This window comes from Stenella coeruleoalba (assembly GCF_951394435.1).
Source record: "Stenella coeruleoalba genome assembly, contig: scaffold_95, whole genome shotgun sequence".
In the NCBI taxonomy this organism is placed as follows: domain Eukaryota; kingdom Metazoa; phylum Chordata; class Mammalia; order Artiodactyla; family Delphinidae; genus Stenella; species Stenella coeruleoalba.
This window is the reverse complement of record NW_027646206.1, coordinates 1,063,966-1,089,192: the sequence shown is the minus strand read 5'-3', so window position 1 is coordinate 1,089,192 and position 25,227 is coordinate 1,063,966. Positions and strand designations below refer to the sequence as shown.

General features: G+C 43.8%; 1 long non-coding RNA gene across 1 annotated transcript in view; it reads right to left on the bottom strand.

The window, feature by feature from the left end:
• Positions 1 to 12,819: 12,819 nt before the first annotated feature.
• LOC307181257 overlaps positions 12,820 to 25,227 on the bottom strand; it is a 448,188-nt gene continuing 435,780 nt past the window's right edge. The window contains exon 5 of the long non-coding RNA XR_013826238.1: positions 12,820 to 13,033. This is a non-coding gene — a long non-coding RNA (uncharacterized lncRNA). The remainder of the gene's footprint in view (positions 13,034 to 25,227) is intronic.

The following is a 25,227-nucleotide window of genomic DNA, read 5'->3' as shown; positions in this document are numbered from 1 at the left end:
GCCATCTGAAAAAAGTGTAAAATCCAGAAAGGCAGGACAGGCCATGGAGAACTGAGAGCCTTGTTATGCTGATGGGCGGGATGTAAATTGCCAACAGACACTCAGGAGAAGTGTATGGTGTTTCCTGAAACATCTAAAAAACAAAGCAACAGAGCCTAGGGCACTTCCACTTATGGTCCTATAGCTTAGGGAAATTAAAATAAACAAGACACAGCCACCCCAAAGTTTGGGACGGCTCTGTTTACAAGAACCTCGTTTACAGTACAAGTTCAATATCACAGAAATTGAAAAATGGATAAAGAACACGTGGTACTTACGTACAATGCAGTATCACTCAGCAATGAAATCTATGTCATCAGGCCCGTAGCAGCATAATGAGTGGATTCAGATACGATGATTCTAACTGAAATAAGTCACACAGAAAAAGAAACATCATAAGATATCACTAATACACGGAATGTAAACTTGGCTACACAGGAACTGAATTCCAAAACAGAACAGGATCTCAAATTTAGAAAACCAACTTATGCTTGTTTAAGGGGAAAGGTGAGTTGGGGTGCTGCATAAAACCAGAGATTGAAATGAGCACAGATAAAGTTCCTTAAGGCAAATATGGAATAGACAAGAGCTACTCCTTACTCAACGTAATGGACTCAACACCCCATATTAAACGCCTAAGAATGTACCTGACTAGTAAGTATCTTAAAACCTATGGATTGCTATGTCTCCGAAAGGGAATCAAGCATGTGTACAGGGACATAAACGCAGCAGTGATAGGATTGGAGAGGTTCGGTGAGCAAATGAAGACCCTTTGAAGTCATATTGCATGGTACCCATTCCACGGGTTTCAACTACCCAGGTTTAAGGTATTCTTCCTTCAGCTAAAACATGCATGTGGAACCTAGAGTATGATCAACCATGTGATCGGGAGACATGTTCAAATATGTCTCAGTTTTCGTACCCTGGTACTCGGGTGCAACATCACAAACGCTTTACTAACACTCTCCCGACTTGGAGAGTCAGCCCCTTTAACCTCCTGTTTGGCCCAGTTTGCAATTTCTGCGGAAGATGAACAGGAATAGCGAGAACCAATGAGAGACTAGCTGGAGGTGTCTGGACGGGCAAATTTAACTCTCATTTCCCACCAGGAAGAGGAAATAACCAAAGGCTCAGCGTGCCGTGCCGTAACCATATTAGGGCCTGAAGCCATCCTGCGGTGTTGCGGCCAGCTCACAAGAAAGCGAGTTGAAGGAAGGAGCTCAGGGGCACTGTAATTCACAAACTTGCAGAGTTATAAATGACAGCTATCGTCCAAAAATATACTGAAGTAAGGCTGCCAAGAGGACTTGTAAGCGGCGCAGAATTGCAGGAAACCGATTTCAGGAGGTAGACTGGAATTGCACTGAAAGCATAGGAAAAGAGGCAGAACGTCCACAATGATGCACTTGGCCAAAAAGGGCGTATGCGTTTTTTCCTGAATATATTCAGGAAAAAACGCATACGCCCTTTTTGGCCAACCAAGCAAGCTTGCAAAGGAAATCTGCACTACAATGAAGTCTCACATCCCCCCGGTCAAAAGGGCCATCTGAAAAAATTGTAAAATCCAGAAAGGCAGGACAGGCCATGGAGAACTGGGAGCCTTGTTATGCTGATGGGCGGGATGTAAATTGCCAACAGACACTCGGGAGAAGTGTATGGTGTTTCCTGAAACATCTAAAAAACAAAGCAACAGAGCCTAGGGCACTTCCACTTATGGTCCTATAGCTTAGGGAAATTAAAATCAAAAAGACACAGCCACCCCAAAGTTTGGAATGGCTCTGTTTACAAGAACCTCGTTTACAGTACAAGTTCAACATCACAGAAAGTGAAAAATGGATAAAGAAGTTGTGGTATTTACGTATAAAGCAATATCACTCAGCAAAGAAATCTATGTCATCAGGCCCTTAGCAGCACAATGAGTGGATTCAGGTACGATGATTCTAACTGAAATAAGTCACACAGAAAAAGAAACATCATAAGATATCACTAATACACGGAATGTAAACTTTGCTACACAGGAACTGAATTACAGAACAGAACAGGGTCTCAAATTTAGAAAACCAACTTATGCTTGCTTAAGGGGAAAGGTGAGTTGGGTTGGTGCATAAAACCAGAGATCGAAATGAGCACAGATAAAGTTCCTTAAGCCAAATATGGAATAGACAAGAGCTACTCCTTGCTCAACGAAATGGACTCAACACCCCATATTAAACGCCTAAGAATGTACCTGACTAGTAAGTATCTTAAAACCTATGGATTGCTATGTCTCCGAAAGAGAATCAAGCATGTGTACAGGGGCATAAACACAGCAGTGATAGGATTGGAGAGGTTCGGTGAGGAAATGAAGACCCTTTGAAGTCATATTGCATGGTAGCCATTCCACGGGTTTCAACTACCCAGGTTTAAGGTATTCTTCCTTCAGCTAAAACATGCATGTGGAACGTAGAGTATGATCAACCATGTGATCGGGAGACTTGTTCAAATATGTCTCAGTTTTCGTACCCTGGTACTCGGGTGCAACATTCCAGACGCTTTACTAACACTCTCCCGACTTGGAGAGTTAGTCCCTTTAACATCCTGTTTGGCCCAGTTTGCAAATTCTGCGGAAGATGAACAGGAATAGCGAGAAGCAATGAGAGACTAGCTGGAGGTATCTGGACGGGCAAATTTAACTCTCATTTCCCACCAGGAAGAGGAATTAACCAAAGGCTCAGTGTGCCGTGCCGGAACCAGATTAGGGCCTGAAGCCATCCTGCGGTGTTGCGGCCAGCTCACAAGAAAGCCAGTTGAAGAAAGGAGCTCGGGGGCACTGTAATTCACAAACCTGCAGAGTTATAAATGACAGCTATCGTCCAAAAATATACTGAAGTAAGGCTGCCAAGAGGACTTGAAAGCGGGGCAGAATTGCAGGAAACCGATTTCAGGAGGTAGACTGGAATTGCATTGAAAGCATAGGAAAAGAGGCAGAATGTCCACAATGATGCACTTGGCCAAAAAGGGCGTATGCGTTTTTTCCTGAATATATTCAGGAAAAAACGCATACGCCCTTTTTGGCCAACCAAGCAAGCTTGCAAAGGAAATCTGCACTACAATGAAGTCTCACTTCCCCCCGGTCAAACGGGCCATCTGAAAACAGTGTAAAATCCAGAAAGTCAGGACAGGCCATGGAGAACTGGGAGCCCTGTTATGCTGATGGGCGGGATGTAAATTGCCAACAGACACTCGGGAGAAGTGTATGGTGTTTCCTGAAACATCTAAAAAACAAAGCAACAGAGGCTAGGGCACTTCCACTTATGGTCCTATAGCTTAGGGAAATTAAAATCAAAAAGACACAGCCACCCCAAAGTTTGGGACGCCTCTGTTTACGAGAACCGCGTTTACCGTACAAGTTAAATATCACAGAAAGTGAAAAATGGATAAAGAACTTGTGGTACTTACGTACAATGCAGTATCACTCAGCAATGAAATCTATGTCATCAGGCCCATAGCAGCATAATGAGTGGATTCAGGTACGATTATTCTAACTGAAATAAGTCACACAGAAAAAGAAACATCATAAGATATCACTAATACACGGAATGTAAACTTGGCTACACAGGTACTGAATTACAGAACAGAACAGGGTCTCAAATTTAGAAAACCAACTTATGCTTGCTTAAGGGGAAAGGTGAGTTGGGTTGCTGCATAAAACCAGAGATTGAAATGAGCACAGATAAAGTTCCTTAAGCCAAATATGGAATAGACAAGAGCTACTCCTTGCTCAACGAAATGGACTCAACACCCCATATTAAATGCCTAAGAATGTACCTGACTAGTATGTACCTTAAAACCTATGGATTGCTATGTCTCCAAAAGAGAATCAAGCGTGTGCACAGGGGCATAAACGCAGCAGTGATAGGATTGGAGAGGTTCGGTGAGCAAATGAAGACCCTTTGAAGTCATATTGCATGGTACCCATTCCACGGGTCTCAACTCTCCAGGTTTAAGGTATTCTTCCTTCAGCTGAAACATGCATGTGGAACCCAGAGTATGATCAACCGTGTGAACGGGAGACATGTTCAAATATGTCTCAGTTTTCCTCCCCTGGTACTTGGGTGCAACTTTCCAGACGCTTTACTAACACTCTCCCGACTTGGAGAGTCAGTCCCTTTAACCTCCTGTTTGGCCCAGTTTGCAATTTCTGCGGAAGATGAACAGGAATAGCGAGAACCAATTAGAGACTAGCTGGAGGTGTCTGGACGGGCAAATTTAACTCTCATTTCCCACCAGGAAGAGGAAATAACCAAAGGCTCAGCGTGCCGTACCGGACAAGATTAGGGCCTGAAGCCATTCTGCGGTGTTGCGGCCAGCTCAAAAGAAAGCGAATTGAAGAAAGGAGCTCAGGGGCACTGTAATTCACAAACCTGCAGAGTTATAAATGGCAGCTATCGTCCAAAAATATACTGAAGTAAGGCTGCCAAGAGGACTTGAAAGCGGGGCAGAATTGCAGGAAACCGATTTCTGGAGGTAGACTGGAATTGCATTGAAAGCATAGGAAAAGAGGCAGAGCGTCCACAATGATGCACTTGGCCAAAAAGGGCGTATGCGTTTTTTCCTGAATATATTCAGTAAAAAACGCATACACCCTTTTTGGCCAACCAAGCAAGCTTGCAAAGAAATCTGCACTACAATGAAGTCTCACTTCCCCCCTGTCAAACGGTCCACCTGAAAAAAGCGTAAAATCCAGAAAGGCAGGACAGGCCATGGAGAACTGGGAGCCTTGTTATGCTGATGGGCGAGATGGAAATTGCCAACAGACACTCGGGAGAAGTGTATGGTGTTTCCTGAAATATCTAAAAAACAAAGCTACAGAGCCGAGGGCACTTCCACTTATGGTCCTATAGCTTAGGGAAATTAAAATCAAAAAGACACAGCCACCCCATAATTTGGGACGCCTCTGTTTACAAGAACCTCATTTACCGTACAAGTTCAATATCACAGAAAGTGAAAAATGGATAAAGAACTTGTGGTACTTACGTACAATGCAGTATCACTCAGCAATGAAATCTATGTCATCAGGCCCGTAGCAGCATAATGAGTGGATTCAGGTACGATGATTCTAACTGAAATAAGTCACACAGAAAAAGAAACATCATAAGATATCACTAATACACGGAATGTAAACTTGGCTACACAGGAACTGAATTCCAAAACAGAACAGGGTTTCAAATTTAGAAAACCAACTTATGCTTCCTTAAGGGGAAAGGTGAGTTGGGGTGCTGCATAAAACCAGAGATTGAAATGAGCACAGATAAAGTTCCTTAAGCCAAATATGGAATAGACAAGAGCTACTCCTTGCTCAACGAAATGGACTCAACACCCCATATTAAACGCCTAAGAATGTACCTGACTAGTAAGTATCTTAAAACCTATGGATTGCTATGTCTCCAAAAGAGAATCAAGTGTGTGTACAGGGGCATAATCGCAGCAGTGATAGGATTGGAGAGGTTCGGTGAGCAAATGAAGACCCTTTGAAATCATATTGCATGGTACCCATTACACGGGTCTCAACTCTCCAGGTTTAAGGTATTCTTCCTTCTGCTAAAACATGCATGTGGAACCCAGAGTATGATCAACCATGTGAACGGGAGATGTGTTCAAATATGTCTCAGTTTTCCTCCCCTGGTACTCGGGTGCAACATTCCAGACGCTTTACTAACACTCTCCCCACTTGGAGAGTCAGCGCCTTTAACTTCCTGTTTGGCCCAGTTTGCAATTGCTGCGGAAGATGAACAGGAATAGGGAGAACAAATGAGAGACTAGCTGGAGGTGTCTGGACAGGCAAATTTAACTCTCATTTCCCACCAGGAAGAGGAAATAACCAAAGGCTCAGCGTGCCATGCCGGAATCAGATTAGGGCCTGAAGCCATCCTGCGGTGTTGCGGCCAGCTCACAAGAAAGCGAGTTGAAGAAAGGAGCTCAGGGCACTGTAATTCACAAACCTGCAGAGTTATAAATGACAGCTATCGTCCAAAAATATACTGAAGTAAGGCTGCCAAGAGGACTTGAAAACGGGGTAGAATTGCAGGAAACCGATTTCAGGAGGTAGACTGGAATTGCATTGAAAGCATAGGAAAAGAGGCAGAGCTTCCACAATGATGCACTTGGCCAAAAAGGGCGTATGCGTTTTTTCCTGAATATATTCAGGAAAAAACGCATACGCGCTTTTTGGCCAACCAACCAAGCTTGCAAAGGAAATCTGCACTACAATGAAGTCTCACTTCCCCCCGGTCAAACGGGCCATCTGACAAAAGCGTAAAATCCAGAAAGGCAGGACAGGCCATGGAGAACTGGGAGCCTTGTTATGCTGATGGGCGGGATGTAAATTGCCAACAGACACTCGGGAGAAGTGTATGGTGTTTCCTGAAACATCTAAAAAACAAAGCAACAGAGCCTAGGGCACTTCCACTTATGGTCCTTTAGCTTAGGGAAATTAAAATCAAAAAGACACAGCCACCCCAAAGTTTGGGACGCCTCTGTTTACAAGAACTTCGGTTACCGTACAAGTTCAATATCACTGAAAGTGAAAAATGGATAAAGAACTTGTGGTACTTACGTACAATGCAGTATCACTCAGCAATGAAATCTATGTCATCAGGCCCGTAGCAGCATAATGAGTGGATTCAGGTACGATGATTCTAACTGAAATAAGTCACACAGAAAAAGAAACATCATAAGATATCACTAATACACGGAATGTAAACTTGGCTACACAGGAACTGAATTACAGAACAGAACAGGGTCTCAAATTTAGAAAACCAACTTATGCTTGCTTAAGGGGAAAGGTGAGTTGGGGTGCTGCATAAAACCAGAGATCGAAATGAGCACAGATAAAGTTCCTTAAGCCAAATATGGAATAGACAAGAGCTACTCCTTGCTCAACGAAATGGACTCAACACCGCATATTAAACGCCTAAGAATGTACCTGACTAGTAAGTATCTTAAAACCTATGGATTGCTATGTCTCCGAAAGAGAATCAAGCATGTGTACAGGGGCATAAACGCAGCAGTGATAGGATTGGAGAGGTTCGGTGAGCAAATGAAGACCCTTTGAAGTCATATTGCATGGTACCCATTACACGGGTCTCAACTCTCCAGGTTTAAGGTATTCTTCCTTCAGCTAAAATATGCATGTGGAACCCAGAGTATGATCAACCGTGTGAATTGGAGACGTGTTCAAATATGTCTCAGTTTTCCTCTCCTGGTACTCTTGTGCAACATTCCAGATGCTTTACTAACACTCTCCCCACTTGGAGAGTCAGCGCCTTTAACCACCTGTTTGGCCCAGTTTGCAATTTCTGCGGAAGATGAACAGGAATAGGGAGAACCAATGAGACACTAGCTGGAGGTGTCTGGACACGCAAATTTAACTCTCATTTCCCACCAGGAAGAGGAAATAACCAAAGGCTCAGCGTGCCGTGCCGGAACCAGATTAGGGCCTGAAGCCATCCTGCGGTGTTGCGGCCAGCTCACAAGAAAGCGAGTTGAAGAAAGGAGCTCAGGGACACTGTAATTCACAAACCTGCAGAGTTATAAATGACAGCTATCGTCCAATAATATACTGAAGTAAGGCTGCCAAGAGGACTTGAAAGCGGGGCAGAATTGCAGGAAACCGATTTCAGGAGGTAGACTGGAATTGCATTGAAAGCATAGGAAAAGAGGCAGAGCGTCCACAATGATGCACTTGGCCAAAAAGGACGTATGCGTTTGTTCCTGAATATATTCAGGAAAAAACGCATACGCCCTTTTTGGCCAACCAAGCAAGCTTGCAAAGGAAATCTGCACTACAATGAAGTCTCACTTCCCCCCTGTCAAAAGGGCCATCTGAAAAAAGTGTAAAATCCAGAAAGGCAGGACAGGCCATGGAGAACTGGGAGCCTTGTTATGCTGATGGGCGGGATGTAAATTGCCACCAGACACTCGGGAGAAGTGTATGGTGTTTCCTGAAACATCTAAAAAACAAAGCAACAGAGCCTAGGGCACTTCCACTTATGGTCCTATAGCTTAGGGAAATTAAAATCAAAAAGACACAGCCACCCCAAAGTTTGGGACGCCTCTGTTTACAAGAACCTCGTTTACAGTACAAGTTCAACATCGCAGAAAGTGAAAAATGGATAAAGAAGTTGTGGTATTTACTTACAAAGCAATATCACTCAGCAATGAAATCTATGTCATCAGGCCCTTAGCAGCACAATGAGTGGATTCAGGTATGATGATTCTAACTGAAAAAAGTCACACAGAAAAAGAAACATCATAAGATATCGGTAATACACGCAATAAACTTGGCTACACAGGAAATGAATTACAGAACAGAACAGGGTCTCAAATTTAGAAAACCAACTTATGCTTAATTAAGGGTAAAGGTGAGTTGGGGTGCTGCATAAAACCAGAGATTGAAATGAGCACAGATAAAGTTCCTTAAGCCAAATATGGAATAGACAAGAGCTACTCCTTGCTCAACGAAATGGACTCAACACCGCATATTAAACGCCTAAGAATGTACCTGGCTAGTAAGTATCTTAAAACCTATGGATTGCTATGTCTCCGAAAGAGAATCAAGCATGTGTACAGGGGCATAAACGCAGCAGTGATAGGATTGGAGAGGTTCGGTGAGCAAATGAAGACCCTTTGAAGTCATATTGCATGGTACCCATTCCACGGGTTTCTACTACCCAGGTTTAAGGTATTCTTCCTTCAGCTAAAACATGCATGTGGAACCTAGAGTATGATCAACCATGTGATCGGGAGACATGTTCAAACATGTCTCAGTTTTCGTACCCTGGTACTCGGGTGCAACATTCCAGACGCTTTACTAACACTCTCCCGACTTGGAGAGTCAGTCCCTTTAACCTCCTGTTTGGCCCAGTTTGCAATTTCTGCGGAAGATGAACAGGAATAGCGAGAACCAATGAGAGACTAGCTGGAGGTGTCTGGACGGGCAAATTTAACTCTCATTTCCCACCAGGAAGAGGAATTAACCAAAGGCTCAGCGTGCCGTGCCGGAACCAGATTAGGGCCTGAAGCCATCCTGCGGTGTTGCGGCCAGGTCACAAGAAAGCGAGTTGAAGAAAGGAGCTCAGGGGCACTGTAATTCACAAACCTGCAGAGTTATAAATGACAGCTATCGTCCAAAAATATACTGAAGTAAGGCTGCCAAGAGGACTTGAAAGCGGGGCAGAATTGCAGGAAACCGATTTCAGGAGGTAGACTGGAATTGCATTGAAAGCATAGGAAAAGAGGCAGAACGTCCACAATGATGCACTTGGCCAAAAAGGGCGTATGCGTTTTTTCCTGAATATATTCAGGAAAAAACGCATACGCCCTTTTTGGCCAACCAAGCAAGCTTGCAAAGGAAATCTGCACTACAATGAAGTCTCACTTCTCCCCGGTCAAAAGGGCCATCTGAAAAAAGTGTAAAATCCAGAAAGGCAGGACAGGCCATGGAGAACTGGGAGCCTTGTTATGCTGATGGGCGGGATGTAAATTGCCAACAGACACTCGGGAGAAGTGTATGGTGTTTCCTGAAACATCTAAAAAACAAAGCAACAGAGCCTAGGGCACTTCCACTTATGGTCCTATAGCTTAGGGAAATTAAATTCAAAAAGACACAGCCACCCCAAAGTTTGGGACGGCTCTGTTTACAAGAACCTCGTTTACAGTACAAGTTCAATATCACAGAAAGTGAAAAATGGATAAAGAACTTGTGGTACTTACGTACAATGCAGTATCACTCAGCAATGAAATCTATGTCATCAGGCCCGTAGCAGCATAATGAGTGGATTCAGATACGATGATTCTAACTGAAATAAGTCACACAGAAAAAGAAACATCATAAGATATCACTAATACACGGAATGTAAACTTGGCTACACAGGAACTGAATTCCAAAACAGAACAGGATCTCAAATTTAGAAAACCAACTTATGCTTGTTTAAGGGGAAAGGTGAGTTGGGGTGCTGCATAAAACCAGAGATTGAAATGAGCACAGATAAAGTTCCTTAAGCCAAATATGGAATAGACAAGAGCTACTCCTTGCTCAACGAAATGGACTCAACACCGCATATTAAACGCCTAAGAATGTACCTGACTAGTAAGTATCTTAAAACCTATGGATTGCTATGTCTCCGAAAGAGAATCAAGCATGTGTACAGGGGCATAAACGCAGCAGTGATAGGATTGGAGAGGTTCGGTGAGCAGATGAAGACCCTTTGAAGTCATATTGCATGGTACCCATTCCACGGGTTTCAACTACCCAGGTTTTAGGTATTCTTCCTTCAGCTAAAACATGCATGTGGAACCCAAGTATGATCAACCATGTGAACGGGAGACGTGTTCAAATATGTCTCAGTTTTCCTCCCCTGGTACTTGAGTGCAACATTCAAGACGCTTTACTAACATTCTCCGCACTTGGAGAGTCAGCGCCTTTAACCTCCTGTTTGGCCCAGTTTGCAATTTCTGCGGAAGATGAACAGGAATAGGGAGAACCAATGAGAGAATAGCTGGAGGTGTCTGGACGGGCAAATTTAACTCTCATTTCCCACCAGGAAGAGGAAATAACCAAAGGCTCAGCGTGCCATGCCGGAAACAGATTAGGGCCTGAAGCCATCCTGCGGTGTTGCGGCCAGCTCAAAAGAAAGCGAGTTGAAGAAAGGAGCTCAGGGGCAGTGTAATTCACAAACCTGCAGAGTTATAAATGACAGCTATCGTCCAAAAATATACTGAAGGAAGGCTGCCAAGAGGACTTGAAAGCGGGGCAGAAATGCAGGAAACCGATTTCAGGAGGTAGACTGGAATTGCATTGAAAGCCTAGGAAAAGAGGCAGAACGTCCACAATGATGCACTTGGCCAAAAAGGGCGTATGCGTTTTTTCCTGAATATATTCAGGAAAAAACGCATACGCCCTTTTTGGCCAACCAACCAAGCTTGCAAAGGAAATCTGCACTACAATGAAGTCTCACTTCCCCCCGGTCAAAAGGGCCATCTGAAAAAGGTGTAAAATCCAGAAAGGCAGGACAGGCCATGGAGAACTGGGAGCCTTGTTATGCTGATGGGCGGGATGGAAATTGCCAACAGACACTCGGGAGAAGTGTATGGTGTTTCCTGAAACATCTAAAAAACAAAGCAACAGAGCCTAGGGCACTTCCACTTATGGTCCTATAGCTTAGGGAAATTAAAATCAAAAAGACACAGCCACCCCAAAGTTTGGGACGCCTCTGTTTACAAGAACCTCGTTTACCGTACAAGTTCAATATCACAGAAAGTGAAAAATGGATAAAGAACTTGTGGTATTTGCTTACAAAACAATATCACTCAGCAATGAAATCTATGTCATCAGGCCCGTAGCAGCATAATGAGTGGATTCAGGTACGATGATTCTAACTGAAATAAGTCACACAGAAAAAGAAACATCATAAGATATCAGTAATACACGGAATGTAAACTTGGCTACACAGGAACTGAATTCCAAAACAGAACAGGGTCTCAAATTTAGAAAACCAACTTATGCTTGCTTAAGGGGAAAGGTGAGTTGGGGTGCTGCATAAAACCAGAGATTGAAATGAGCACAGATAAAGTTCCTTAAGCCAAATATGGAATAGACAAGAGCTACTCCTTGCTCAACGAAATGGACTCAACACGCCATATTAAACGCCTAAGAATGTACCTGACTAGTAAGTATCTTAAAACCTATGGATTGCTATGTCTCTAAAAGAGAATCAAGCGTGTGTACAGGGGCATAAATGCAGCAGTGATAGGATTGGAGAGGTTCGGTGAGCAAATGAAGACCCTTTGAAGTCATATTGCATGGTACCCATTCCACGGGTCTCAACTCTCCAGGTTTAAGGTATTCTTCCTTCAGCTAAAACATGCATGTGGAACCCAGAGTATGATCAACCGTGTGAACGGGAGACGTGTTCAAATATGTCTCAGTTTTCCTCCCCTTGTACTCGGGTTCAACATTCCAGACGCTTTACTAACACTCTCCCCACTTGGAAAGTCAGCGCCTTTAACCTCCTGTTTGGCCCAGTTTGCAATTTCTGCGGAAGATGAACAGGAATAGGGAGAACCAATGAGAGACTAGCTGGAGGTGTCTGGACGGGCAAATTTAACTCTCATTTCCCACCAGGAAGAGGAAATAACCAAAGGCTCAGCGTGCCGTGCCGGAACCAGATTAGGGCCTGAAGCCATCCTGCGGTGTTGCGGCCAGCTCACAAGAAAGCCAGTTGAAGAAAGGAGCTCGGGGGCACTGTAATTCACAAACCTGCAGAGTTATAAATGACAGCTATCGTCCAAAAATATACTGAAGTAAGGCTGCCAAGAGGACTTGAAAGCGGGGCAGAATTGCAGGAAACCGATTTCAGGAGGTAGACTGGAATTGCATTGAAAGCATAGGAAAAGAGGCAGAATGTCCACAATGATGCACTTGGCCAAAAAGGGCGTATGCGTTTTTTCCTGAATATATTCAGGAAAAAACGCATACGCCCTTTTTGGCCAACCAAGCAAGCTTGCAAAGGAAATCTGCACTACAATGAAGTCTCACTTCCCCCCGGTCAAACGGGCCATCTGAAAACAGTGTAAAATCCAGAAAGTCAGGACAGGCCATGGAGAACTGGGAGCCCTGTTATGCTGATGGGCGGGATGTAAATTGCCAACAGACACTCGGGAGAAGTGTATGGTGTTTCCTGAAACATCTAAAAAACAAAGCAACAGAGGCTAGGGCACTTCCACTTATGGTCCTATAGCTTAGGGAAATTAAAATCAAAAAGACACAGCCACCCCAAAGTTTGGGACGCCTCTGTTTACGAGAACCGCGTTTACCGTACAAGTTAAATATCACAGAAAGTGAAAAATGGATAAAGAACTTGTGGTACTTACGTACAATGCAGTATCACTCAGCAATGAAATCTATGTCATCAGGCCCATAGCAGCATAATGAGTGGATTCAGGTACGATTATTCTAACTGAAATAAGTCACACAGAAAAAGAAACATCATAAGATATCACTAATACACGGAATGTAAACTTGGCTATACAGGTACTGAATTACAGAACAGAACAGGGTCTCAAATTTAGAAAACCAACTTATGCTTGCTTAAGGGGAAAGGTGAGTTGGGTTGCTGCATAAAACCAGAGATTGAAATGAGCACAGATAAAGTTCCTTAAGCCAAATATGGAATAGACAAGAGCTACTCCTTGCTCAACGAAATGGACTCAACACCCCATATTAAATGCCTAAGAATGTACCTGACTAGTATGTACCTTAAAACCTATGGATTGCTATGTCTCCAAAAGAGAATCAAGCGTGTGTACAGGGGCATAAACGCAGCAGTGATAGGATTGGAGAGGTTCGGTGAGCAAATGAAGACCCTTTGAAGTCATATTGCATGGTACCCATTCCACGGGTCTCAACTCTCCAGGTTTAAGGTATTCTTCCTTCAGCTGAAACATGCATGTGGAACCCAGAGTATGATCAACCGTGTGAACGGGAGACATGTTCAAATATGTCTCAGTTTTCCTCCCCTGGTACTTGGGTGCAACTTTCCAGACGCTTTACTAACACTCTCCCGACTTGGAGAGTCAGTCCCTTTAACCTCCTGTTTGGCCCAGTTTGCAATTTCTGCGGAAGATGAACAGGAATAGCGAGAACCAATTAGAGACTAGCTGGAGGTGTCTGGACGGGCAAATTTAACTCTCATTTCCCACCAGGAAGAGGAAATAACCAAAGGCTCAGCGTGCCGTACCGGACAAGATTAGGGCCTGAAGCCATTCTGCGGTGTTGCGGCCAGCTCAAAAGAAAGCGAGTTGAAGAAAGGAGCTCAGGGCACTGTAATTCACAAACCTGCAGAGTTATAAATGACAGCTATCGTCCAAAAATATACTGAAGTAAGGCTGCCAAGAGGACTTGAAAACGGGGTAGAATTGCAGGAAACCGATTTCAGGAGGTAGACTGGAATTGCATTGAAAGCATAGGAAAAGAGGCAGAGCGTCCACAATGATGCACTTGGCCAAAAAGGGCGTATGCGTTTTTTCCTGAATATATTCAGGAAAAAACGCATACGCGCTTTTTGGCCAACCAACCAAGCTTGCAAAGGAAATCTGCACTACAATGAAGTCTCACTTCCCCCCGGTCAAAAGGGCCATCTGACAAAAGCGTAAAATCCAGAAAGGCAGGACAGGCCATGGAGAACTGGGAGCCTTGTTATGCTGATGGGCGGGATGTAAATTGCCAACAGACACTTGGGAGAAGTGTATGGTGTTTCCTGAAACATCTAAAAAACAAAGCAACAGAGCCTAGGGCACTTCCACTTATGGTCCTATAGCTTAGGGAAATTAAAATCAAAAAGACACAGCCACCCCAAAGTTTGGGACGCCTCCGTTTACAAGAACCTCGTTTATCATACAAGTTCAATATCACAGAAAGTGAAAAATGGATAAAGAACTTGTGGTACTTATGTACAATGCAGTATCACTCAGCAATGAAATCTATGTCATCAGGCCCGTAGCAGCATAATGAGTGGATTCAGGTACGATGATTCTAACTGAAATAAGTCACACAGAAAAAGAAACATCATAAGATATCACTAATACACGGAATGTAAACTTGGCTACACAGGAACTGAATTACAGAACAGAACAGGGTCTCAAATTTAGAAAACCAACTTATGCTTGCTTAAGGGGAAAGGTGAGTTGGGGTGCTGCATAAAACCAGAGATCGAAATGAGCACAGATAAAGTTCCTTAAGCCAAATATGGAATAGACAAGAGCTACTCCTTGCTCAACGAAATGGACTCAACACCGCATATTAAACGCCTAAGAATGTACCTGACTAGTAAGTATCTTAAAACCTATGGATTGCTATGTCTCCGAAAGAGAATCAAGCATGTGTACAGGGGCATAAACGCAGCAGTGATAGGATTGGAGAGGTTCGGTGAGCAAATGAAGACCCTTTGAAGTCATATTGCATGGTACCCATTACACGGGTCTCAACTCTCCAGGTTTAAGGTATTCTTCCTTCAGCTAAAATATGCATGTGGAACCCAGAGTATGATCAACCGTGTGAATTGGAGACGTGTTCAAATATGTCTCAGTTTTCCTCTCCTGGTACTCTTGTGCAACATTCCAGATGCTTTACTAACACTCTCCCCACTTGGAGAGTCAGCGCCTTTAACCACCTGTTTGGCCCAGTTTGCAATTTCTGCGGAAGATGAACAGGAATAGGGAGAACCAATGAGACACTAGCTGGAGGTGTCTGGACACGCAAATTTAACTCTCATTTCCCACCAGGAAGAGGAAATAACGAAAGGCTCAGCGTGCCGTGCCGGAACCAGATTAGGGCCTGAAGCCATCCTGCGGTGTTGCGGCCAGCTCACAAGAAAGCGAGTTGAAGAAAGGAGCTCAGGGACACTGTAATTCACAAACCTGCAGAGTTATAAATGACAGCTATCGTCCAAAAATATACTGAAGTAAGGCTGCCAAGAGGACTTGAAAGCGGGGCAGAATTGCAGGAAACCGATTTCAGGAGGTAGACTGGAATTGCATTGAAAGCATAGGAAAAGAGGCAGAGCGTCCACAATGATGCACTTGGCCAAAAAGAGCGTATGCGTTTTTTCCTGAATATATTCAGGAAAAAACGCATACGCACTTTTTGGCCAACCAAGCAAGCTTGCAAAGGAAATCTGCACTACAATGAAGTCTCACTTCCACCCGGTCAAAAGGGCCATCTGAAAAAAGTGTAAAATCCAGAAAGGCAGGACAGGCCATGGAGAACTGGGAGCCTTGTTATGCTGATGGGCGGGATGTAAATTGCCAACAGACACTCCGCAGAAGTGTATGGTGTTTCCTGAAACATCTAAAAAACAAAGCAACAGAGCCTAGGGCACTTCCACTTATGGTCCTATAGCTTAGGGAAATTAAAATCAAAAAGACAAAGCCACCCCAAAGTTTGGGACGCCTCTGTTTACAAGAACCTCGTTTACAGTACAAGTTCAACATCGCAGAAAGTGAAAAATGGATAAAGAAGTTGTGGTATTTACTTACAAAGCAATATCACTCAGCAATGAAATCTATGTCATCAGGCCCTTAGCAGCACAATGAGTGGATTCAGGTATGATGATTCTAACTGAAAAAAGTCACACAGAAAAAGAAACATCATAAGATATCGGTAATACACGCAATAAACTTGGCTACACAGGAAATGAATTACAGAACAGAACAGGGTCTCAAATTTAGAAAACCAACTTATGCTTAATTAAGGGTAAAGGTGAGTTGGGGTGCTGCATAAAACCAGAGATCGAAATGAGCACAGATAAAGTTCCTTAAGCCAAATATGGAATAGACAAGAGCTACTCCTTGCTCAACGAAATGGACTCAACACCGCATATTAAACGCCTAAGAATGTACCTGACTAGTAAGTATCTTAAAACCTATGGATTGCTATGTCTCCGAAAGAGAATCAAGCATGTGTACAGGGGCATAAACGCAGCAGTGATAGGATTGGAGAGGTTCGGTGAGCAAATGAAGACCCTTTGAAGTCATATTGCATGGTACCCATTCCACGGTTTTCTACTACCCAGGTTTAAGGTATTCTTCCTTCAGCTAAAACATGCATGTGGAACCTAGAGTATGATCAACCATGTGATCGGGAGACATGTTCAAACATGTCTCAGTTTTCGTACCCTGGTACTCGGGTGCAACATTCCAGACGCTTTACTAACACTCTCCCGACTTGGAGAGTCAGTCCCTTTAACCTCCTGTTTGGCCCAGTTTGCAATTTCTGCGGAAGATGAACAGGAATAGCGAGAACCAATGAGAGACTAGCTGGAGGTGTCTGGACGGGCAAATTTAACTCTCATTTCCCACCAGGAAAAGGAATTAACCAAAGGCTCAGCGTGCCGTGCCGGAACCAGATTAGGGCCGGAAGCCATCCAGCGGTGTTGCGGCCAGGTCACAAGAAAGCGAGTTGAAGAAAGGAGCTCAGGGGCACTGTAATTCACAAACCTGCAGAGTTATAAATGACAGCTATCGTCCAAAAATAGACTGAAGTAAGGCTGCCAAGAGGACTTGAAAGCGGGGCAGAATTGCAGGAAACCAATTTCAGGAGGTAGACTGGAATTGCATTGAAAGCATAGGAAAAGAGGCAGAACGTCCACAATGATGCAATTGGCCAAAAAGGGCGTATGCGTTTTTTCCTGAATATATTCAGGAAAAAACGCATACGCCCTTTTTGGCCAACCAAGCAAGCTTGTAGAGGAAACCTGCACTACAATGAAGTCTCACTTCCCCCCGGTCAAAAGGACCATCTGAAAAAAGTGTAAAATGCAGAAAGGCAGGACAGGCCATGGAGAACTGGGAGCCTTGTTATGCTGATGGGCGGGATGTAAATTGCCAACAGACACTCAGGAGAAGTGTATGGTGTTTCCTGAAACATCTAAAAAACAAAGCAACAGAGCCTAGGGCACTTCCACTTATGGTCCTATAGCTTAGGGAAATTAAAATAAAAAAGACACAGCCACCCCAAAGTTTGGGACGCCTCTGTTTACAAGAACCTCGTTTACAGTACAAGTTCAACATCGCAGAAAGTGAAAAATGGATAAAGAACTTGTGGTACTTACGTACAAAGCAATATCACTCAGCAATGAAATCTATGTCATCAGGCCCTTAGCAGCACAATGAGTGGATTCAGGTACGATGATTCTAACTGAAATAAGTCACACAGAAAAAGAAACATCATAAGATATCAGTAATACACGGAATGTAAACTTGGCTACACAGGAACTGAATTCCAAAACAGAACAGGGTCTCAAATTTAGAAAACCAACTTATGCTTGCTTAAGGGGAAAGGTGAGTTGGGGTGCTGCATAAAACCAGAGATTGAAATGAGCACAGATAAAGTTCCTTAAGCCAAATATGGAATAGACAAGAGCTATTCCTTGCTCAACGAAATGGACTCAACACCCCATATTAAACGCCTAAGAATGTACCTGACTAGTAAGTATCTTAAAACCTATGGATTGCTATGTCTCCAAAAGAGAATCAAGCGTGTGCACAGGGACATAAACGCAGCAGTGATAGGATTGGAGAGGTTCAGTGAGCAAATGAAGACCTTTGAATTCATATTGCATGGTACCCATTCCACGAGTCTCAACTCTCCAGGTTTAAGGTATTCTTCCTTCAGCTAAAACATGCATGTGGAACACAGAGTACGATGAACCATGGGAACGGGAGACGTGTTCAAATATGTCTCAGTTTTCATACCCTGGTACTCGGGTGCAACATTCCAGACGCTTTACTAACACTCTCCCCCTTGGAGAGTCAGCGCCTTTAACCTCCTGTTTGGCCCAGTTTGCAATTTCTGTGGAAGATGAACAGGAATAGGGAGAACCAATGAGAGACTAGCTGGAGGTGTCTGGACGGGCAAATTTAACTCTCATTTCCCACCAGGAAGAGGAAATAACCAAAGACTCAGCATGCCGTGCCGGAACCAGATTAGGGCCTGAAGCCATCCTGCGGTGTTGCGGCCAGCTCACAAGAAAGCGAGTGGAAGAAAGGAGCTCAGGGGCACTGTAATTCACAAACCTGCAGAGTTATAAATGACAGCTATCGTCCAAAAATATACTGAAGTAAGGCTGCCAAGAGGACTTGAAAGCGGGGCAGAATTGCAGGAAACCGATTTCAGGAGGTAGACTGGAATTGCATTGAAAGCATAGGAAAAGAGGCAGAACATCCACAATGATGCACTTGGCCAAAAAGGGCGTATGCGTTTTTTCCTGAATATATTCAGGAAAAAACGCATACGCCCTTTTTGGCCAACCAAGCAAGCTTGCAAAGGAAACCTGCACTACAATGAAGTCTCACTTCCACCCGGTCAAAAGGGCCATCTGAAAAAAGTGTAAAATCCAGAAAGGCAGGACAGGCCATGGAGAACTGGGAGCCTTGTTATGCTGATGGGCGGGATGTAAATTGCCAACAGACACTCGGGAGAAGTGTATGGTGTTTCCTGAAACATCTAAAAAACAAAGCAACAGAGCCTAGGGCACTTCCACTTATGGTCCCATAGCTTAGGGAAATTAAAATCAAAAAGACACAGCCACCCCAAAATTTGGGACGCCTCTGTTTACAAGAACCTCGTTTACAGTACAAGTTCAACATCGCAGAAAGTGAAAAATGGATAAAGAACTTGTGGTACTTACGTACAATGCAGTATCACTCAGCAATGAAATCTATGTCATCAGGCCCTTAGCAGCACAATGAGTGGATTCAGGTACGATGATTCTAACTGAAATAAGTCACACAGAAAAAGAAACATCATAAGATATCAGTAATACACGGAATGTAAACTTGGCTACACAGGAACTGAATTACAGAACAGAACAGGGTCTCAAATTTAGAAAACCAACTTATGCTTGCTTAAGGGGAAAGGTGAGTTGGGGAGCTGCAAAAAACCAGAGATTGAAATGAGCACAGATAAAGTTCCTTAAGCCAAATATGGAATAGACAAGAGCTACTCCTTGCTCAACGAAATGGACTCAACACCGCATATTAAACGCCTAAGAATGTACCTGACTAGTAAGTATCTTAAAACCTATGGATTGCTATGTCTCCAAAAGAGAATCAAGCGTGTGTACAGGGACATAAACGCAGCAGTGATAGGATTGGAGAGGTTCGGTGAGCAAATGAAGACCCTTTGAAGTCATATTGCATGGTACCCATTCCACGGGTTTCACCTACCCAGGTTTAAGGTATTCTTCCTTCAGCTAAAACATGCATGTGGAACCTAGAGTATGATCAACCATGTGATCGGGAGACGTGTTCAAATATGTCTCAGATTTCGTACCCTGGTACTCGGGTGCAACATTCCAGACGCTTTACTAACACTCTCCCGACTTGGAGAGTCAGTCCCTTTAACCTCCTGTTTGGCCCAGTTTCCAATTTCTGCGGAAGATGAACAGGAATAGCGAGAACCAATGACAGACTAGCTGGAGGTGTCTGGACGGGCAAATTTAACTCTCATTTCCCACCAGGAAGAGGAATTAACCAAAGGCTCAGCGTGCCGTGCCGGAACCAGATTAGGGCCTGAAGCCATCCTGCGGTGTTGCGGCCAGGTCACAAGAAAGCGAGTTGAAGAAAGGAGCTCAGGGGCACTGTAATTCACAAACCTGCAGAGTTATAAATGACAGCTATCGTCCAAAAATATACTGAAGTAGGGCTGCCAAGAGGACTTCAAAGCGGGGCAGAATTGCAGGAAACCGATTTCAGGAGGTAGACTGGAATTGCATTGAAAGCATAGGAAAAGAGGCAGAACGTCCACAATGATGCACTTGGCCAAAAAGGGCGTATGCGTTTTTTCCTGAATATATTCAGGAAAAAACGCATACGCCCTTTTTGGCCAACCAAGCAAGCTTGCAAAGGAAATCTGCACTACAATGAAGTCTCACTTCCCCCCGGTCAAAAGGGCCATCTGAAAAAAGTGTAAAATCCAGAAAGGCAGGACAGGCCATGGAGAACTGGGAGCCTTGTTATGCTGATGGGCGGGATGTAAATTGCCAACAGACACTCGGGAGAAGTGTATGGTGTTTCCTGAAACATCTAAAAAACAAAGCAACAGAGCCTAGGGCACTTCCACTTATGGTCCTATAGCTTAGGGAAATTAAATTCAAAAAGACACAGCCACCCCAAAGTTTGGGACGGCTCTGTTTACAAGAACCTCGTTTACAGTACAAGTTCAATATCACAGAAAGTGAAAAATGGATAAAGAACTTGTGGTACTTACGTACAATGCAGTATCACTCAGCAATGAAATCTATGTCATCAGGCCCGTAGCAGCATAATGAGTGGATTCAGATACGATGATTCTAACTGAAATAAGTCACACAGAAAAAGAAACATCATAAGATATCACTAATACACGGAATGTAAACTTGGCTACACAGGAACTGAATTCCAAAACAGAACAGGATCTCAAATTTAGAAAACCAACTTATGCTTGTTTAAGGGGAAAGGTGAGTTGGGGTGCTGCATAAAACCAGAGATTGAAATGAGCACAGATAAAGTTCCTTAAGCCAAATATGGAATAGACAAGAGCTACTCCTTGCTCAACGAAATGGACTCAACACCGCATATTAAACGCCTAAGAATGTACCTGACTAGTAAGTATCTTAAAACCTATGGATTGCTATGTCTCCGAAAGAGAATCAAGCATGTGTACAGGGGCATAAACGCAGCAGTGATAGGATTGGAGAGGTTCGGTGAGCAGATGAAGAACCTTTGAAGTCATATTGCATGGTACCCATTCCACGGGTTTCACCTACCCAGGTTTAAGATATTCTTCCTTCAGCTAAAACATGCATGTGGAACCCAAGTATGATCAACCATGTGAACGGGAGACGTGTTCAAATATGTCTCAGTTTTCCTCCCCTGGTACTCGGGTGCAACATTGCAGACGCTTTACTAACACTCTCCCAACTTGGAGAGTCAGTCCCTTTAACCTCCTGTTTGGCCCAGTTTGCAATTTCTGCGGAAGATGAACAGGAATAGGGAGAACCAATGAGACACTAGCTGGAGGTGTCTGGACACGCAAATTTAACTCTCATTTCCGACCAGGAAGAGGAAATAACCAAAGGCTCAGCGTGCCGTGCCGGAACAAGATTAGGGCCTGAAGCCATCCTGCGGTGTTGCGGCCAGCTCACAAGAAAGCGAGTTGAAGAAAGGAGCTCAGGGACACTGTAATTCACAAACCGGCAGAGTTATAAATGACAGCTATCGTCCAAAAATATACTGAAGTAAGGCTGCCAAGAGGACTTGAAAGCGGGGCAGAATTGCAGGAAACCGATTTCAGGAGGTAGACTGGAATTGCATTGAAAGCATAGGAAAAGAGGCAGAGCGTCCACAATGATGCACTTGGCCAAAAAGGACGTATGCGTTTGTTCCTGAATATATTCAGGAAAAAACGCATACGCCCTTTTTGGCCAACCAAGCAAGCTTGCAAAGGAAATCTGCACTACAATGAAGTCTCACTTCCCCCCGGTTAAACGGGCCATCTGAAAAAAGCGTAAAATCCAGAAAGGCACGACAGGCCATGGAGAACTGAGAGCCTTGTTATGCTGATGGGCGGGATGTAAATTGCCAACAGACACTGGGGAGAAGTGTATGGTGTTTCCTGAAACATCTAAGAAACAAAGCAACAGAGCCTAGGGCACTTCCACTTATGGTCCTATAGCTTAGGGAAATTAAAATCAAAAAACACAGCCACCCCAAAGTTTGGGACGTCTCTGTTTACAAGAACCTCGTTTACCGTACAAGTTCAATATCACAGAAAGTGAAAAGCGGATAAAGAACTTGTTGTACTTACGTACAATGCAGTATCACTCAGCAATGAAATCTATGTCATCAGGCCCGTAGCAGCATAATGAGTGGATTCAGGTACGATGATTCTAACTGAAATAAGTCACACAGAAAAAGAAACATCATAAGATATCACTAATACACGGAATGTAAACTTGGCTACACAGGAACTGAATTCCAAAACAGAACAGGGTCTGAAATTTAGAAAACCAACTTATGCTTGCTTAAGGGGAAAGGTGAGTTGGGGTGCTGCATAAAACCAGAGATTGAAATGAGCACAGATAAATTTCCTTAAGCCAAATATGGAATAGAAAAGAGCTACTCCTTGCTCAACGAAATGGACTCAACACCCCATATTAAACGCCTAAGAATGTACCTGACTAGTAAGTATCTTAAAACCTATGGATTGCTATGTCTCCAAAAGAGAATCAAGTGTGTGTACAGGGGCATAATCGCAGCAGTGATAGGATTGGAGACGTTCCGTGAGCAAATGAAGACCCTTTGAAGTCATATTGCATGGTACCCATTCCACGGGTCTCAACACTCCTGGTTTAAGGTATTCTTCCTTCAGCTAAAACATGCATGTGGAACCCAGAGTATGATCAACCGCGTGAACGGGAGACGTGTTCAAATATGTCTCAGTTTTCCTCCCCTGGTACTTGAGTGCAACATTCAAGACGCTTTACTAACATTCTCCGCACTTGGAGAGTCAGCGCCTTTAACCTCCTGTTTGGCCCAGTTTGCAATTTCTGCGGAAGATGAACAGGAATAGGGAGAACCAATGAGAGAATAGCTGGAGGTGTCTGGACGGGCAAATTTAACTCTCATTTCCCACCAGGAAGAGGAAATAACCAAAGGCTCAGCGTGCCATGCCGGAAACAGATTAGGGCCTGAAGCCATCCTGCGGTGTTGCGGCCAGCTCAAAAGAAAGCGAGTTGAAGAAAGGAGCTCAGGGGCAGTGTAATTCACAAACCTGCAGAGTTATAAATGACAGCTATCGTCCAAAAATATACTGAAGGAAGGCTGCCAAGAGGACTTGAAAGCAGGGCAGAATTGCAGGAAACCGATTTCAGGAGGTAGACTGGAATTGCATTGAAAGCCTAGGAAAAGAGGCAGAACGTCCACAATGATGCACTTGGCAAAAGGGGCGTATGCGTTTTTTCCTGAATATATTCAGGAAAAAACGCATACGCCCTTTTTGGCCAACCAACCAAGCTTGCAAAGGAAATCTGCACTACAATGAAGTCTCACTTCCCCCCGGTCAAAAGGGCCATCTGAAAAAGGTGTAAAATCCAGAAAGGCAGGACAGGCCATGGAGAACTGGGAGCCTTGTTATGCTGATGGGCGGGATGGAAATTGCCAACAGACACTCGGGAGAAGTGTATGGTGTTTCCTGAAACATCTAAAAAACAAAGCAACAGAGCCTAGGGCACTTCCACTTATGGTCCTATAGCTTAGGGAAATTAAAATCAAAAAGACACAGCCACCCCAAAGTTTGGGACGCCTCTGTTTACAAGAACCTCGTTTACCGTACAAGTTCAATATCACAGAAAGTGAAAAATGGATAAAGAACTTGTGGTATTTGCTTACAAAACAATATCACTCAGCAATGAAATCTATGTCATCAGGCCCGTAGCAGCATAATGAGTGGATTCAGGTACGATGATTCTAACTGAAATAAGTCACACAGAAAAAGAAACATCATAAGATATCAGTAATACACGGAATGTAAACTTGGCTACACAGGAACTGAATTCCAAAACAGAACAGGGTCTCAAATTTAGAAAACCAACTTATGCTTGCTTAAGGGGAAAGGTGAGTTGGGGTGCTGCATAAAACCAGAGATTGAAATGAGCACAGATAAAGTTCCTTAAGCCAAATATGGAATAGACAAGAGCTACTCCTTGCTCAACGAAATGGACTCAACACGCCATATTAAACGCCTAAGAATGTACCTGACTAGTAAGTATCTTAAAACCTATGGATTGCTATGTCTCTAAAAGAGAATCAAGCGTGTGTACAGGGGCATAAATGCAGCAGTGATAGGATTGGAGAGGTTCGGTGAGCAAATGAAGACCCTTTGAAGTCATATTGCATGGTACCCATTCCACGGGTCTCAACTCTCCAGGTTTAAGGTATTCTTCCTTCAGCTAAAACATGCATGTGGAACCCAGAGTATGATCAACCGTGTGAACGGGAGACGTGTTCAAATATGTCTCAGTTTTCCTCCCCTTGTACTCGGGTGCAACATTCCAGACGCTTTACTAACACTCTCCCCACTTGGAAAGTCAGCGCCTTTAACCTCCTGTTTGGCCCAGTTTGCAATTTCTGCGGAAGATGAACAGGAATAGGGAGAACCAATGAGAGACTAGCTGGAGGTGTCTGGACGGGCAAATTTAACTCTCATTTCCCACCAGGAAGAGGAAATAACCAAAGGCTCAGCGTGCCGTGCCGGAACCAGATTAGGGCCTGAAGCCATCCTGCGGTGTTGCGGCCAGCTCACAAGAAAGCGAGTTGAAGAAAGGAGCTCAGGGGCACTGTAATTCACAAACCTGCAGAGTTATAAATGACAGCTATCGTCCAAAAATATACTGAAGTAAGGCTGCCAAGAGGACTTGAAAGCGGGGCAGAATTGCAGGAAACCGATTTCAGGAGGTAGACTGGAATTGCATTGAAAGCAGAGGAAAAGAGGCAGAGCGACCACAATGATGCACTTGGCCAAAAAGAGCGTATGCGTTTTTTCCTGAATATATTCAGGAAAAAACGCATACACACTTTTTGACCAACCAAGCAAGCTTGCAAAGGAAATCT